The sequence below is a fragment of the Aedes albopictus genome, chromosome 2, assembly GCF_035046485.1.
Source record: "Aedes albopictus strain Foshan chromosome 2, AalbF5, whole genome shotgun sequence".
Lineage (NCBI taxonomy): Eukaryota > Metazoa > Arthropoda > Insecta > Diptera > Culicidae > Aedes > Aedes albopictus.
In genome coordinates this window covers 278828859-278842745 of record NC_085137.1, presented here as the reverse complement: position 1 = coordinate 278842745, position 13887 = coordinate 278828859, and the positions used below count along the sequence as shown (strand labels likewise).

General features: G+C 38.9%; 1 protein-coding gene across 2 annotated transcripts in view; it reads right to left on the bottom strand.

Moving 5' to 3' along the window:
* Positions 1-13887, bottom strand: part of LOC134288118 (lysosome membrane protein 2-like) — a 94007-nt gene that overhangs the window by 46901 nt on the left and 33219 nt on the right. The window lies entirely within an intron of this gene.

Sequence of the window (13887 nt, the reverse complement as noted above, 5' to 3'; positions counted from 1 at the left end):
CACCACCTCATACCTCTTCTCCTCCCTGTCAAATAATTTTGTCCATATAAAAATTTGGAAAATTGTATGGAGCGTAGACTATGGATAGACCCCTTCGTCTGAAACTCTACCTAGTTTATGCACGACTTCTATACAGAAACACGCAAGGGCCAATAAACCACCAGGCTACCGAACAACTCTGTAACAATATAGGTCGAAAGAATAGTCCAATTTTCAAAGAAGGAAAAACACCAGATGAAATTAATAGATTAGTCGTCAATCAAATCGGTAACGATGTAACTAGAAAGAACAGCCTATAAATTGAAGAAGGGCAAATCTCATATACAGTAAGCAGTTCAACCGCCAGCAAACTATATAAGTGCACCTAGAAAAACAGCCTTTGACGAGAAGAAAAGTTATAGTTTAATCGCCAGTCAAAAAAAGTCCATTTGGTCAAACGATAGTACTAAAATCTTGAAAATATTTGAAAACAATTTTAGGGCTTGACGTTCCGGAAACTGATCATCATCTGATAAAATTATTTAAAATAAGAAACAAAATATCAGATCATGTTTAAATGTACTAAAATTAATTAATTAATTAAAAATAGTATAGAACTAATTCATCATAGTAAAGCCACAGCAAATGCATACTGATAGACTCAATCAAGAGAATGAGTTTATACATATTTGAACTGAACCGCTACACTCCAGCATAGCCATGAAGATTGATGCCGAATAAATTATAGATCGACTGAAGAGCAGGCCTCGGAAAAACAGTCTATTCTCAAGAGAAAAAAAATATCGGACCAATTTGGTCGCCAGTTAATTTTCAAAAACTTAAATTGAAAGAACAGCCTATTATTCGAAGAAGAACAAATCCACTATGGAAATAGTAGTTCGTCTGTAAATAAACTATATAGCACTCAAACTCGAAAGAACAGCCTCTGATTGAAAAAAGGAAAAATGTCTATAGATAAATTAACAGACTGCCAAACAACTCTGCAACAGTACACGGTTGGACACTGCAAACTCAAAAGAACAGCCTATTTTTAAAGAAAGCAAACATTTGCATAAGTTCGGTTTGACCATTATAGGGAAGGGTGGAGGAGAATGTTCATTCACTAGTTACTGATTACCGTTTTCTAACTTATAACCATCAACTTTTAATCGGCCGTCACTTTTTTGGTGATCTCCTGGATGATTGGGGGTAATGACCCATTCGGGGTAGTGGCTTTCGGGGTAATGGCCTATTCGGGGTAATGTCATTCGGGGTAATGGCTTTCGGGGTAATGGCTTTCGGGGTGCTGACTTTCGGGGTAATGACCCATTCGGGGTAGTGACTTTCGGGGTAGTGGCCTATTCGGGGTAATGGCTTTCGGGGTAGTGGCATTCGGAGTAATGGCGTTCGGGGTAGTGGGGTGGAGCCGTCTACACACCAAGAAAGTTTCGTTGTAATCTGAGAGGGTGCTGCAAACATTTGTTCGAGTTGTCGCGAAATCCGTCAACTCAGTAACAAATTTTGAAAACGACGTATAATCAATGCTACACCATTGATTATACGTCGTTTTCAAAATTTGTTACTGAACTGTTTTAATTAAAGCCGACGTTTCGAGCGTTTATTCACTCATCTTCAGGGCAAATTTACATACACCGTTTGAGTAATCAAGTCATTTGTTTTACAAAAAAAAAACTAACATTTTACATTTCACCCTCTCATATAGGGTAACGGAGTTATTTTGGACCCCTTTAGGAAGTGGATGAACAATTAAGCGAAAAAGAAAGTTACCACTTCAAAATATGGATAATTTCAGTAGAGCAACATGTTTTCTGTTGAAAAAGGCCAAACAGAACTCAAAATTGTCGTAGTAAATACAAGAAATATCAAAACTCCTGAAGGATCTCGGGCTTCTATTTTGGACCACATGATTTTGTTTTTGACCACCAAGTGCACATATTTTGGCCCACCAAATTAAACTTCAATTGATTGATGAAATGAAAGCCACCTCAGCAAAAATTTAAACAGACCGTAAAATGGGGTGTTAAGAACTCATGGGGTGTTAAGAGATTAATCTTCACACACTACTTTGAAAAATCGCCAAACCGTATAAAAATTGATTTACTTATTCCAAATTCGCTTCAAATGTGTGTTCGAAATAAAGGCATACTATGAGGATTACTACTCATTCAAATACGTTTTTAACTTGACACTAGACATCAAAAATAGAACGGCATTGCTTTTCGCCACCATTGAAACATTCATTTGTGAGGTCAGAAATATTATTAGGAAAAATATATGAGTAATCGTAAGGTGTTCTACAACTCATTTCAAACGAAACTAGGGTAAAATATTTGATGTAACTAAGGTGGTTTTCGAATGCCGACATTTTTTGTGAAAAAAGTCTAGTTTCTAGTGGTGGGGTGTTAAAGGATTAGTTTTCTCATATCACTTTTTTTATTTTTGTATCATGAAGTTTTGAGGCGATTGATTTATTGTATATCAGTTACTATTCTGAATGAGGTATTACGAATTTCATTTTGGGTCATAAACATCTCAACAATTGCTATGGATGATAAATTCAACTAATACAATATAGATCTTAAGCAAGTGTTTGATTGATACATATAATCAGAAAATTGGACAAATATGTATTACTCAATGCCACAGTAGTCCCCTCTTAACAGAAGTTTGTGTTCTTTAGGTGTTTTGTAATGTTTTTACGAAGGCGTATTCTTTAAGATAGATTTTCCGTCTGCTTTCTTATTTAAATATTTTTAATTATTGGCGCTAAAACGTCACAGCTTTTTGAAAATGTGGAATATGCTCACTTGTTCCATATATTATGTAAACCAGACTGCCACTAACTCTTGCAAAAGAAAGTATTTATGAGGATGACTTATGGATGCTAAAATATTTCAGAATCTAAAATACGACCTATCACCGATGTTCCAGGGTAGAAATATCAGCATTGAATACACAGTTTACACCCTGGGCCCATATAGCCGAGGCGATAAACGCACGGGTATTCAGCATGACCATGCTGAGGGTGACGGGTTCGAATCCCGGTCGGTCCAGGATCTTTTCGTAAAGGAAATTTACTTGACTTCCTTGGGCATAAAGTATCTTCGTGCCTGCCACACGATATACTCATGCAAAATGGTCATTGGCAGAGGAAGCTCTCAGTTAATAACTGTGGAAGTGCTCATAGAATACTAAGCTAAGAAGCAGGCTTTGTCCCAATGAGAACATTACGCCAAGAAGAGAGAGACCCTGGGTCATCCAATGATACTTGCATATAAAACATTTCAGTATAAATGAGCTTTTAAGTGAACAAAAATTTGTAAATACACATCGTTAGTTTACAACCTGTTGGTCAGTCTGAACTATTCAATTTGGTTACTCTAAATAGAAACTGTGAATAATGTGTTTGATAAAAACTGAAGCCACTTAGGTATAATTGACGGTATTTTTTCTGAATTCGAGGCTTTAACAAAAAAAAATTCATATACAAAGGTAGATGGCAATAAAATAGTCCCTGCACCTTCAAGACAATGATAATCTTTTTCGGTGATGTTCAACAAATATTGCAGTCACTGTTAACAGTTTATCCATTTTTATCTTTCTTTGAAATATAAGAACTTTTACATCCATTCTCTTAAATTCCTTAACACCCCATTTTCATATTTTCCAAAAATTCGCACACTTTGTTAAATATCTTCAATTTCTCGATTTTTTTTCCGTCCCTTAACACCCCATTTTACGTTAGTTATAACTACGTGAAGTTTACATCTTTTCTATTCATTTTTTGAGGCAGGGAACGTTTAAAAATTACGTAACGGTAAAAAAGATGAAATTTTGTTGCAATTGCCAGTTTTTACGCATTGTAATATGATGTTTCATAAAAAAAAGTTACGCAAAACGTGTGTTTATTAACTATTGCATGTCGTTAGTCAACAAGCATGAATTACATAACGCTTCATAGAAGTGTGAAAGTCTAGTGGTTTTGCTAAATATAAAGGCTTTCCACACATATTGTAATGAGTGGAAAGGCCATCAAAAATAAAATAATTTGAATGATATGTAAATTATCAAATATACATTAGATAACACATTGTCTCAGACAACAACTGGTTGCCGAGAAGGACATTTTTCCTAAACTGGATGACTGAACACCTGAAAATTTCAACTTGTCAAAAAGTTGTTATGACACAAATCGAATCGAAATTTTCAACTTGGCGAAAAGTTGTTATAACAAATCGAACCCACAACAATCTCATTGTAAAATAAACGTATAACAACCCAGATCACGGGACCTGACGGGACCTTATTGTATTTATCTGTTTTCAGAGCACATTACATTGGCATGAATATTTTCTCCCTTTAGAAGGAACTGGAGAGATGGATCTGACAGGTAGTCCAAAATATGTCCACATCTGAATCTGTTGAACATATTTTGGCCATACCTCAAACCATCATTTTAGTAAATACTAGCTGAATGACCCGGCTTTGCTCGGGTTTATTTATTGAGGAGGATTGAAGCAAATGCGAATTCCCATTTAGCCGAATGGGTGCCGGTTTTCCGCAAGGCCATGCTGAAGATGAAGAGATTCCAAGTGACATAAAAGCCACATGAAAAACTGTCAAAAACCTAGAATTCCGAAGCATACTAAGTATACTAAAGTTTAAATCTACTGATACGATTCTACGGCATAGTGTGCCACTGTATTGGCCGCATAATATACACATTTATGGAATGAAAATCAAAGAAGCCATTCAATCAAAAACAGTAGCTGTGTTCAGGGGTCTCCAGTTAGCCTAGTGGTTAAAGCTATGGATCATCAATCCGGAGATGGCCGGTTCGATTCCCGTACCGGTCGGGAAAATTTTCTCGACTCCCAGGGCATAGTGTATCATTGTATCACAATAGACAAATTCATGCAATGGCAGGCAAAGAAAGCCCTTCAATTAATAACTGTGGAAGTGCTGAAAAAACATGAAGTTGAAGCGAGGCAGGCTAAGTCCCAGTGGGGACGTCGAGCCATAAAAGAAGAAGAAGAAGCTGTGTTCAAAAGATAAACACTAAGCTGAATAGAGACAGGCCAAGTTCAATACCATAACTTGAATTTTATTTTCGTTTCTGCCAACAGTGCACATGGCATTTGCTAGATTTATTTGTTTCATAGATTTCAATATAAATTATGATTCTTCATGTTTTGCTCTGTCAACAAACAGTTCAAAATAAATTAAAGCTCTCACCATTTTTCAACGGCACTTTGAGAAAGTGTTGAAGGTTTATATACATCTCAGGTATCATAGAGAAATGTAACGAAAATAAAATATGGGCTTTTCAGATAAGTTTTGTTGCGTTTTCTGTGTCCTGTCAAATTGCGGAGCCGCGGTTTCAAATCTCAATCAATAGACATAAGGGAACGTCCATAAATTACGTCACGCAAAAATTGCCCATTTTCAACCCCCCCCCCCCTATGTACTTTTTGTATGAGACCTCTGAAATTTTTGTATTGGTCGTCACACTTTGCTGAACCCCCCACCCCCCCCCCTCCCCCCTAAGAGCGTGACGTAATTTATGGACGTTCCCTAATATGATTGCGTTACAACGTGTAAACGCTTGCTGTCCGACTCGTCGGACTAAAAAAGGAAAATCACCTATGTTTGCATTCTACCGGGCAAATGCTTAGATATGCTGTTCGCCTAGAAGTGAATCGACGCAAACTCGGCGCATCGGACTTTCGGAACATCGGCGGCTTCCTGCCGCCGATGTTCCTCAGTCCTTCATACAGTTGCAACGCAAAACGTTGCCAGAGGCTGTTAAATATTTTTTGGTAAACGAATGTTTTCGGTCCGCTATCTTGATTTCCAAAATGGCGTTCGATATCGATTTGAAATTTCTATTCATCAAACCCGATCGATTAATACCCATATTGCAAGGTATCATGGCTCAAACCACCATTCCATGGCCAGTATCTTGGATTATGGTCCACCATCTGGGATTTATAGTGCGGCATCTTGGAATCCAAAAATGGCGTCAAATATCGATTTTTGACTTCTACTAATCAAACCCGATCGATTGATACCCATATTGCTTGGTATTATAGCACAAACCGCCATTTCATGGTCGCCATCTTGGATTATGTTCGCCATCTTGGATTTCAAAATGTCGTTACATATAGATTTTCGACTTTTACTCATCGAGTCCGATCGATAGATATCCATATTACATGGTATCATGGCTCAAACCACCATTACATGCCCGCCATCTTGGATTATGGTCCACCATCTTGGTATTATAGTCCGCCATCTTGGATTAAATATCAATTTTTTACTTCTACTCATGAAGCCCGATCGTAAGATTGCATGGTGTCATAGCTCAAACCACCATTCCATGGCCGCCATCTTGGAATATGGTCCGCCATCTTGGAATATAGTCCGCCATCTTGGATTCCCAAATGGCGTCGGATATTGATTTTTGACTTCTACTCAGAAAGCTCGATCGATAGATAGCCATATTGCATGGTATCTGACAAATCGGAACTACGGAGTGTACTTACAACTTCTTTATTAGACGACCAGATCGGGAAAGAGAACGTACAATGGTTTACAATCGCTTATATAGTGTTGATACCGGAAATGCTCATCCACACATTTCCGACAAGATAATTAATGATCCTCAAACTTGTCCAGATCAGATCGAGGGATATATAATACACTTTCTGTCATCTCCCTTCTTAAATTAAATAATTACGTTATTAGAACAACGTTATAATACGTACTTACTCAATATCTAAAAAAATCTGGCTTCTGCTTTCTTCGAGTACTTTTCCGGAATTTCACCGGCCTATCAAAATTGATGATCGAAGAACTTGTTCTTCTTCTCTTTGATCCACTTCTACTAACTTTAGGATAAATGTAATCATTTTTAATGAATCTTTCTTTTAGTTGATTTTTACTTGCTAATTTAACTGATCTGTTGATATCTAAGTAGTATGTACTAGGACTATTGATTCCAACCACTTAAGCTACCATCCAATTTCTATCCGCTTTAAATTCATTTTTATGCCAGACCAGCTCATCAACCTTGAACTTTTTACTTGAACACTGCTGACTACGAACATTACCTGATTTACTGTGACGTTTACTTTTCTCTTCCGACACGCTATTACCTGGAATCGGAAAAACTAACCTAATCGTTAAAAGTTACTTTCTTAGGTTTTATCTTTTTCGCTTCTCGATCATTCTCCAACTTTACATCAAGTTCATTTTGGGTTCAAATTTGGAAATTTTATCATTGGGACTACAATTTAATGTTTAACTGTAACTGTTTCTATTACTCATCAGAAAAATCTTAATCAACTTATTCAAATTTTTGTGCATATACCTTGGGTCATTCAGCCTGTCCGTTCGATTCCGGATTATAGCTAGGACTTTTAATCAATTTAATCCCTAACCATTTTGCCCAACTGCCAAACATTTCGCTACCAAAAGGTGGTCCGTTATCTGAGACTATCGAATCACAATACCCAAAAACCAAAAATAGAGCAACTAAGACATCAATTACCGATTGAGCGTCCGTACTTCTCATCACCTTTTTTTTTTTTGGTAACGGTTCTCGCGGTCACATTACAAGCTCTACAACCCCTAACGAATCTTTCAACGTCGTCGTTCATACCTCGCCAGTAAACGTATCTACGAGCCATTTGCTTCATCCGGACGATGCCCAAATGACAGCCATGCAGTAGCTCAAGAATACGTTCTCGGTACACTCAGAAATAGAAGTATACACGGAATTACTATTATTTATGCATTTTATATCCGCATCTCTCTCACTCTCTTTCTGTTTTCATGCTATCTGCCGTTTAGCCTGGGTTGAAGAGAAGTGGTTCGTCAACCCAGGCGAAGCACCAGATAGCATGAAAACAGAAAGAGAGTGTGAGAGATGCGGATACAAAATGCATAAATAATAGTAATTCCGTGTATACTTTTATTTCTGAGTGTACGATGAGGGAATCATAACTCTCTCACAGAACAACAAACACTCACCATCCGTCGACAGGGAACTCACTCTCTCATAATAGAACTTCAAATCATCCGTTACCGCGTGGTCTTCCTAACCGTCATTTACACACTTGTATAGTTTACGATAGAACTTGTCCTTTTGCGTTTCTCTCCCAATGAGTTCCAAATTTATTGGAATCTCGTCACGCACACAATTCACCATTACCTCAGAATCTACACCTGTTTCTCCTTCGACCGGCAACGTGGATAACGCATCAACCTCCGGCATTTCCTTCCCTTTCCTGTACACAATATCAAAATCAAATATCGAAATCGCATAAGCACACTTCAGTAACCTGGCCGCCGCCAGCGGTGGAATACCGCTCAAACCACCATTCAATGGCCGCCATATTTGATTCCAAAATGGCGTCGGAAATTGGTTTTTGACTTCTTCTCATCAAGCCCGATCGATGGATACCCATATTGCATGATATCATAGCTCAATCTATCATTTCATGGCCACCATTTTGGATTGTGGTCACCATTTTGGATTCTAAAATGGCGTCGGATATTGATTTTTGACTTCTACTCATCAAGCCCGATCGATGAATACCCATATTGCATGGTATCAAAGCTCAACCTACCATTTAATGGCCGCCATTTTGGATTGTGGTCGACATTTTGGATTCTAAAATGGCGCCAGATATTGATTTTTGACTTCTACAAGCCCGATCGATAGATTCCCATATTGTATGATGTAATAGCTCAAACCTCCATTCCATGGCCGCCATCTTGGATTATGGTCCGCCATCTTGGCCATCTTCGCGGCCAAAATGGCGTCAAATATCTATTTTCGACTTCTTCTCATCAAGCCCGATCGATAGATACCCATATTGCATAGTATTCGTAAAATATTTACCGTTAAATAGCATGCCTTCTGATGTTTTGGCCGCCATCTTGAAACTCGAACCGCCATCTTGAATTCCAATACTCTTATAACCAACGCCTTAATCTAACAATCAGTTTTCAGCTAGCACTCGACTGGTTCGGTCAGCTTGTTGCTGTAGAGCAATCTTTCGGTATCGCTATTATCTGCAATACGAAAAAATACAATAGTTATAGACTTCAGTGTGCTTCCAGTGCGGCCGAATGCAGGAACTATTGAAAAATTCCTGTGCAATGAGCTTAAGATTCAGATGACTGACATCCAAAAACTTCAACTGCATACAATTCGAAACTGTGCGTTCATCGAAATGCGCAGTTTAGAAGCAGCCGAACATTTGCTTGCTTCACATCACCTAAAGCATTCCATGTCCGCGGGGAACAAAAAGTTCAACCTCCCCATATACATGGAAGACACGGCTATAAACGTTCGCATCCACGATCGCCGCCAGGGATTCCTAATGCAGTTGTCGCCGAACACATGAAGAAATACGGGAAAGTTGTTTTTAAGTCGCACGTGAATTGTGGAAAAAAATCTTCGTGGGAATCCCAAACGGTGTTCGGGTGGTGCGAATTGAACTCAACACGTACATACCGTCGTTCGTCAAAATCCAGAACCAACTTACTACTCACTACTCACAAATACCGACCTGCAGGCAGTGTGAAAGGAAGGCACATCCAAATCTAAAATGCTCGGAAGCTGCAGCAAAACAAAAACAAGACATCGAAAGGATGACCCAACCATGCGACTTACAATCAGACCAACGAAAACGGCAACCTGCGAACGCTGTAGCTGACAACCCGACGAAGATGGATCTCACAATCGAAAAGGAACAATGCACCTCCAGCCAACAACAGCCGAAACGAAACGCTTGCCAGTTCAACCGAAGTACGTTCTCCACCACGAAAAAAAGCCTCTACAGTTCCACCAAATAAGTGTGATGCGCTGTGCGAGACCAACGACGACGACAACGGTGACGAACGCGAAGCAATGAACACTGCGGATACTGATACAGATTCAGACTCAGGCCCGGACCCAGCGCGAGATGACGTCGACGGATGGCTACTGAAGTTCAGTAAACGGTCAAAGCGACAGGATAAACTAATGTGTGGCTGCGTGGTCGTGCGGCTAGTGTCACCAAGCATTTAGTCGCATCGTGCTAGGAGCGCGGGTTCGATTCCCGCCGCAGCTGTCAGGAAAAGTTTTCGGCTGTGCCACTGGGCGTTGCATGCTAGTCCGTTGTCTAGTGTCGTGCTTCCTTCAAGGAGCGAATAGCTCACTGGAAGTACTAAACGTGTCCGTGTCTTTAAAAGGTAAATCCAACGGAAGCTAACGATCCCTCCGCATCTGGTGGCAGGAATGAGAACCTTATGAAAAACGTGGCTCCACCAAAATTTCACACGGCGTAGCATAGGCAAAGTGCACTTTTTTCACTTTTTCATATCGAATTCCGCATTGTAGAGAAACAAACGAGCACTTTTTGAAAAGAAAATCTAATTCTCTTTCAGATGCGCTTAGATCCGGTAGGTTCTTACGCACAACTTATGTGATTAATTTGAGGAGCTCTTGCTATGCCTCCGGCGGGCAATCTTCCGGATTTTTTGTTAGCTGGCCAATCCGGTGTCTGTCGCCGTGAGCATCGAGATTGATGATAATAGAAGCCATTACCAATGGAAAATAGCAACCACCAAGGCAAAATATGAGTTAATTTTGAAAACGAAAAATTGATTTTTGGATGTAAACAAACGATTTTCACCTTATCTCACTTAACGCCTCTACAATTGGGGGTCATCCAAATTCACCTATAGCAAAATAGACGAGTGCACCGATGAACATTGAGTTCATCGAGCCTTAAATTTTTTGACAGCACAGCGGGGTCGACTCTCAACAACTTCTACTCAGAGATGCATCACCAAATTGCGCTAATAATTGTTTTCTTCGATTTCTTATATGAATTTTCTTTTAAACTGATGCTTATGCATGTAGTTAATGCCCTAGCCCATATTTTTACAACTTTATCGCGAAAACTAGATGCAACAATTTAAATAAATTTTCAGCTGGGTAGAAGTTGTTGAGAGTCGACCCCGCTGTGGTGTCAAAATTCGCGGCCCGAGTGAACTTTCCGCGAGCGGTGCACTCGTCTATATTGTAATCGATCAAAATAATGAACTGTACACGGTAAAAAATCTGCACTCTGATATGAACAGATTGGCACTTGAATTCGCACTACTGTCCAAACAGTTTGTGATCATCTAAATATCATTTGAAAAAGAACATCCAATGCCTCTTCAGTTTTACTGGAAGTGCACTTCAATTCATTGTTGATAATATTTTGATTTCAAAATAAAAAATAAAAAAGCGTACCCCCGCAACACCAAGATTCGATACCAGGACCTTGAGATACACGGTCTTCTGCTTTACCACTACACTACTTCACATCTGATGATGAGGTGCGAATCGAAGCGAAACACTTTCTACCACCTGTCATCTATATTTACTTTCATGCCCAAAACAGTCATTAGAAAATCAACAGCTTTTCACTTTCGATTGTATTGCTTTGTACATTAGTGCAAATCGAAGTGATTTTCAGTTTATTTCTTCGGTGGGTCTGTTTTGGTTCTCAAATCAAAACTGACAGCATTGCGATTTAAAAGGAAAAGAATTTCTAATCATGTTGATTGAGACGTTGAATAGTTAAGGGATTTTTCCCTTCCATCCAGTGTGCAGAATTTTTACCGTGTAATGAATAATTTGTATTTAATTTTTTTGACACGAATGCACTGTTAGTGTAAAGTGTCGGTAATAAAACAAAAAACAATCTAACATATGTGTATACAGTGACGACTCGTTCGTTGAGAGCTCGTTAGATGGGCTGTCTCGATGGTTGAATGTTCACTGGTTGGGGCAAAACCCTACTAAAAAGCACTGTCAATGTCAAAATAGATGTCAAAACGAGTTTGACGTCTGACCGCCGTCGCATCACAGCTCCTGTATACAGAACGTTTACGCAAGTATGTGAGTGTTCCGTGACGTATTTCTCGTCACTTGCGTGTGTCTAGAGCATTTTGATCAGTTGTCAGTTGCCCAAACGAACGAACACGATTCGCTAATCGGGGCGCAGTCGTGACCCAACCAGCGAATCCTGACTGTACCAAAATTTGGTTGAGGCATTCCAGAGTTATGCTGGAACATACATACATACATACAAACAAATAAAGATACAAACATACAAACATACAAATTAACATACAAACATACTTACATTGACTTTTATACATATATAGATATAGATTATCGCTCCAGTTAAGAACAGTTTGTTTTGAGTTCTTACAAGGCCCTAACTACATTGCACAGTGTTGGAAATCGATGATTTTGCGATCAAAATTAAATAACTTTTTTTAGGTTGGTTCTAGAGGTTTGGCGTGTTCTACAAAGTTTTTCTGCATGCTAAAAGGCGTCTTTTGATAAAATGTAATAAATGATTAATCCCCCTAGAAGTGAGATAAACATTTTATTTTTTCGATATATTCTTTTAGAGGTTTGACGTCTTCGGCAAAGTTGTAGCCCATAATAAGAAAAGAAAAATCGTAGAACATGTAAAAGCTCCACCTCTTACGGTTTTCGAGATATGGAGCGTTTTGTGCGAAGTACCCCTAAAACTAGTTTTTTTCAGTGTAGCTTCAACATTTAAAATCCTACAGTTTTGTGACCTACTACAAACTAGTTCAGGACGTCAAAATACACATTTCTTCCGAAGATGTTAAGTCATTATATCTTAAAACAAAAAAGTTATAGGCAAATTTATCATATTTTAAGGTGTACTTTCACCTTAGGTAACTATTTCCGGCGCAAAATAGCGCAGATGGCTCAGTCGGTAGTTGAAAGATTAGACTTTTTACTACCACTTGGGGATGGAAACCCTCGTGGGCAATAGTGGGAAAGGTTGTTTAAATACATGACAAAAACTTAATTATGTTGCCTGTAATACAAGAAAAAATATAATTTAGGAGCCCGCTGTATTTTTTACCGCATTGCGTAATTTCCGGCAATATTTTACAACATTTTTGAGCATGATTTATTTATTTATTTATTTACTTAAATTAGCGACACTTTACACCAAAGGTGCATTCGTGTCGTTTTTGAGCATTGTTTTTACCAAACAGAATACAGCGTCCGTTCGCTCGTTGCAAACCCGTCCGTTGCAACGCTTTTTAGTTGCAAGTCCGCTAATAAGCCATTTTACGAGACGTTTCAGAACAGCTGATCGCAGCAGCGGCGTCAACTGACAGAATTCCACGCACGTTTGTTTTGCTGGAATATCGTGTAATTTTTGAAAAAGTACTTGTTCGATAAATTGGAGATATGAGAAATTTGTGCCAAAATAGGCTCATAAGCTGTCGTAAAAGCAATACAAAACTCAATAATTAATCAGGTATTTTTTTCGTTGCGATTCACTCGTTAACTTGCGAAAAAAAAATTAAATAAAAATTTCTAATTATTGTTTTAGCCAGTTTCAAAAACTACGCTTGACTTGCGCGCAGAACCATCATCAACCGGATGATGATTGAAAACGTAAACATCAGAGCGCGTACTTCTGTCGTTTGGCTAGCCTCATAAAATAGACTATTGCAAAATTGGACAAGTTTTTGCAATTAAAAAGCAAGCATATGTCAAATTCGTACTGTCAGTTATGCTGTCAGTGCATTCCGATGCACTTTAGTATCAAAGTGACGTTGCAGCGAATGACATTCGCTCGTTGCAAAGTAAACATTTTGCAACTAGCGAACGGCCGCTGTATTTTATTGTGGAGCGGACCTGGTTGGATGGTTAGAACACGTGACTATCACGCCGAGGACCTGGGATCGAATCCCACTCCCGACAAACTCACAATATGTGAGTTCTTCCTTCGGAAGGGAAGTAAAGCGTGGGTCCCGAGATGCACTAGCCTGAGGCTA